The 4980-nt window shown below is 40.5% G+C and overlaps 2 pseudogenes; both read left to right on the top strand.

The window, feature by feature from the left end:
• The first annotated feature begins 2019 nt into the window (after nucleotides 1-2019).
• LOC107636248 (sugar transport protein 14 pseudogene) lies at nucleotides 2020-3697 on the top strand (annotated as a pseudogene).
• A 91-nt stretch (nucleotides 3698-3788) lies between these two features.
• LOC148569145 (sugar carrier protein C pseudogene) lies at nucleotides 3789-4627 on the top strand (annotated as a pseudogene).
• Nucleotides 4628-4980: the final 353 nt, after the last annotated feature.

Genomic DNA, 4980 nt, shown 5'->3' with positions numbered 1-4980 from the left:
GCGTTCTATTTTCACTTTTTCATTCCTAAAATTCTAAAAATGAAATAGGAAATGATAACAGAAAGCTCACTGTCTTTGAATGATTTAATTATGTTTCTTGTTTGTTGCAATTCTGATTTCTATTTCATAGATTCTGGTTGTTGCTAAATGAATTGTACTGAAACTTGTTAATTTCTAACGTGCAATGATTATTAGCAATAGAAGAATTTAATTCATTTTGTCAATAACAAACGTCATTGTTATAGCTATAATTTTAGGATTACGACCATTGTATTAGACCAAAATTGTTAATTAGTTCGTTATTGATAACTTTATAGCTATAATTTTAGGATTACGACCATTGTATTAGACCAAAATTGTTAATTAGTTCGTTATTGATAACTTTGAATCTTATCAAGGAATTATATTTGACAATTACCACTAATTTAAGCTGTCTACATTTATAGTAGATAATGTAAGTGTATATCTACAAAATTATACTTTGTGAATCATTCTCTCCTTTTTTTTATTTACATTCTGTATGTTAAGTATACTATTTATGTTAAGTAAACTATTTTTTTATTTTATTTTAAATATTAAGTTTTCTAAGAATTTATGTTGATTATTCCTTCTTGTTTTTTTGGATGAAAAATCAAGCTGTTCCAAAAGAATTTATGTTAATTATTTTTCTTTAGTTGTCCTCTTAAAACAAACTACTCTCATTAGCTATTGTTGTTTTATTCTAATATAGTTAGTTATTATTAATTGTTAATATTGGTGTTTATTTGTTTTTTCTCTTGAAGGAGATTGATAAAAAATATTTACGAATCTTTGGTGAACACTAAGTGCAAATTGTGCATATATAGCAAATTGTTGCGTCATGACCTCGTAAGATATTTCTATCTTATACTTATTTGCTTTTATATGTTTATGTTATTTTTTTGCACTTTTTTTTATGTATATTGTTCTTTTGATGAAATGTTTGCCTACCTTTGAACTATTAATAGAATTCATTCCTCTATTAATATTCTTTTAAGGTGTTGTTAGCGGACATAAAAATTACATTATTTTTTCTACCTAGATTCTTAGTTTAATAGTAATATCACTATGAACAATTAGGTTTTTCCAAGAATTGGATAAGTTTACCAAGACATAGCCAAGAGTTTAGGGATAACATCAATAGATTCTTGGACTATGCTTACTCAATTTTGCTCTTTTTGCCAATTAAATTTGGATGTTTAATTTTGTCAATGGATATATTAAATTTAGAAAATAGCAATGGCTGACAAAAGTGTGCGATGAGTTCCGGCCAAACTTGAAATGTTGCATCTTCTTCTACTATTCTTGACAAGTGTGGCTCTGTCCTGCACCCAGGACAAGTAGATATCTCATTCTTTGGGAACTTTGCCGCTACTGACAAACCAAAAACCAGACTAGCAAACGTGTTCTTCTCATTCTTTATGGTAGTAGGAAGCGTGTTTACTGCTATGGAGAATGAAAAGCCACCATCAAGGATAAAATTGAGAATTTTCCAAACGTTCTTGGAGCTACCAAGCGCACACGCAATGGGATCCACACCCAAAGACATAACACCCATAAACACCCAGTTTATCAAAAGACCCTGAGCTCTATACCACACACCGATGTTATACGCTGCATCCTTAGCTTCCCACCGTATACCTCCTTCCCCATCCAATTAGTGTTGTACAAGAAGAACACGAACACCTTTGTCTCTCTCCGTCAAACACACTTTCCATCTCTCGAGTGCTCTCTTAGCATCCCTCGAATGCGCTCTCTGTCAGTCACTTTTTCCATCCCTCGAACGTAACACTACATAGTCATGAGCTCACCGGCGCAATTGGTATCGGAGTCTACACTGGAGCAGCCGGAATAAGGGTAATTGGGGTCACCACTGGTGCAACCAAGTCCAGTCTGTAAGCTAGTCATGGTGGCCATTATCGCTGCCGGAATCTACTTTGTCTCGGCTGTAGAGCTATCAATGCTAATACCCGCCTACTAGATTTTCGGAGTACCTGTAAGATGGATCTCTCTCGTCTAGCTCGGCGGCCCCATTTTCAGCTTGGTTCTCGAGCCCATCCTCCGTTACTAGAGTAGATGATGCACTTGTAAACTCAGGCGCCACCGTTCTTTTATCCTTGCCGGTGCCGTTGCCCTCACCATAGCTCTTTTGATGATTAGCTTCTCCGCAGACATTGGCTACGCCTTTTAAGACTCCCTCTCCTATATGGAACCTCGGCCACACACTATAGCCATCTTTATGATTGGGTTCTGGATGTTGGACACGTCGATCAACATGATCCAGGTCCCTAGTTGAGCCTTCTTTGGTAACCTTGTCGCCAGCGACCAACGAAAAATCCGACAAGCAAAGACGTTCTTCGCATTCTTCATGGCAGTGGGAAGCATGCTAGGTTACTTGGCCACGTTCCTTCAGAGATTCCCGACTAAGTTGCCAAACTCAATGCAGCTGCACAGAACATTGCGATGCTCATCATTGGCAGGGTCTTTCTTGGAGGAGGCATTGGCTTTGGCAACCAAGCTGTACCCTTGTATCTTTCTGAAATGGCTCCGGCAAGGAATCGAGGAGTAGTCAACCAACTCTTTCAGTTCACAACCTGTTTTGGAATCTTGGTTGCAAACCTCATCAACTATTTTACTGACGAAATACATCCCCATGGATGGAGAATCGCGCTGGGCTTGGCGGCTATTCTGGCATTTCTGATGCTTGTTGGAGGTATTTTCTATGCCGAGACACCTAACAGTCTTGTGGAACAAGGAAGGTTCGACGAGGCAAGAAAAGTATTGGAGAAAGTAAGAGGGACTAAGAAGGTTGCTGCCGAATATCAAGATCTTGTTGAAGCCAGTGAAGAAGCACAGGCTATCACTAGCCCCTTTAGGACACTCCTGAAGAGGAAGTACAAACCCTAACTTGTGATAGGAGCCTTGGGGATTCCGGCATTCCAGCAGCTAACTGGCCATAACTCCATCCTCTTTTATGTTCCTGTTATTTTCCAGAGTATTGGGTTTGGTTCTAATGCGTCACTGTTTTCATCTTTTATCACCAATGGAGCTCCCCTCGTCGCCACAGTCATCTCAATGTTTTTAGTCGACAAGTTTGGTAGAAGGAAGTTCTTTCTGGAAGCTGGTTTTGAAATGATATGCTGCATGGTAAGTATTATTGCTTGTTTATGATGCTGTCCTAGTTGTTTATGCTGATTAATTGCTTATTGGACCCTCTGGTTTGGTTGATTTTCAAATTGCTACTGCTGTAGCTTTGGCTCTGGATTTCGAACATGGCAAAGAACTTTCTAAAAGCGTCAGTTACTTTCTTGTTATTGTGATATTCTTATTTGTGTTGGCTTATGGAAGATCCTGGGGTCCACTAGGATGGTTGGTTCCTAGAAAGCTCTTCCCATTGGAGATAAGATCAGCAGCACAGAGTATAATGGTGTGTGTCAACATGATTTTTACTGCACTTGTGGCATAGTTGTTCCTCATGTCACTTTGCCACCTCAAATATGGGATCTTCTTGCTGTTTGCTGGCTTAATTGTCTTCATGAGTATGTGTATCTTCTTCCTCTTGCCAGAAACAAAGCAAGTTCCAATTGAGGAAATTTATCTCCTCTTTGAAAACCACTGGTTCTGGAAGAACATTGTAGGACAAAGGGACCAACACCATGGGAAGACAGCTGCTGTTTAAAAGCCTCAATGAAGTTATACATGTTTGAATTGTCAACTGTACGTCAGATATGGTTAAGGTAAAACAGACAATACAGAGGATGCTCATTGTTGGTGCCGGTTTCAATGCCTTTGCTCAGAAAGTGTGGATGCTCATTGTTGGTCGCATGTTGCTTGGCTTCGGAATTGGATGTGCCAATCAGTCTGTTCCAATCTATGTGTCGGAGGTTGCTCCTTACAAATACAGAGGAGCCCTTAACATGATGTTCCAATTGGCCATCACCATTGGAATCTTTGTCGCCAACGTCTTCAACTATTTCTTTGCCAAGATGAAGAACGGTGAAGGCTGGCGCTACAGCTTGGGTTTCGCGGCTGTCCCCGCCGTCATGATCGCCATCGGCGCAATCTTTCTCCCCGACTCGCCGAGCTCCTTGATCGAGCGTGGCAAAGATGAAAAAGCCAAGCAAGAGCTAATCATAGAGGAACCAGTGACGTGGACAAAGAGTTCAAGGACCTTGTTGAGGCGAGTCAATCGTCCATGGTAGTGAAACACCCATGGGCCACTCTCTTGAAAAGGCATTATAGGCCTCAGCTCGTGATGGCCATAGCCATTCCTTTCTTCCAGCAGCTCACCGGCATGAATGTGATTATTTTCTATGCTCTGGTTTTGTTTAGAACCATTGGTTTTGGCAGCAACGCTTCTCTTATGGCTTCCATGATCACCGGTGGCTTTAATGCGCTTGCTACCTTTGTTTCAATCTTCACCGTTGATAAAGTTGGAAGGCGCAAGCTCTTTCTCGAAGGCGGTGCTTAGATGTTTATCTGTCAGATTGTGATAACCGCCACGATAGCAAGTAAATTTGGATTGGATGGAAACCCAGGAATGTTGCCAATATGGTACGCGTTCCTTGTGGTGGGATTTATATATATCTATGTGATGGGATTTGCATAGTATCGGCGAGTCGGGGAGAAAGATTGCGCCGATGACGATCATGACGGCGAGGATAGCCACGAAATCCAAGCTGTAGCACCAGCCTTCACCGTTCTTCATCTTGGCGAAGAAATAGTTGAAGACGTTGGCGACAAAGATTCCAATGGTGATGGCCAATTGGAACATCATGTTAAGGGCTCCTCTGTATTTGTAAGGAGCAAACTCCGATACAAAGATTGGAACAGACTGATTGGCACATCCAATTCCGAAGCCAAGCAACATGCGACCAACAATGAGCATCCTCAATTTCTGAGCAAAGGCATTGAAACTGGCACCAACAATGAGCATCCTCTATATTGCCTGTTTTACCTTAA

The sequence above is a fragment of the Arachis ipaensis genome, chromosome B4 (assembly GCF_059453495.1).
Source record: "Arachis ipaensis isolate K30076 ecotype BB chromosome B4, ASM5945349v1, whole genome shotgun sequence".
Lineage (NCBI taxonomy): Eukaryota > Viridiplantae > Streptophyta > Magnoliopsida > Fabales > Fabaceae > Arachis > Arachis ipaensis.
This window is presented reverse-complemented; position numbering and strand designations above follow the sequence as displayed.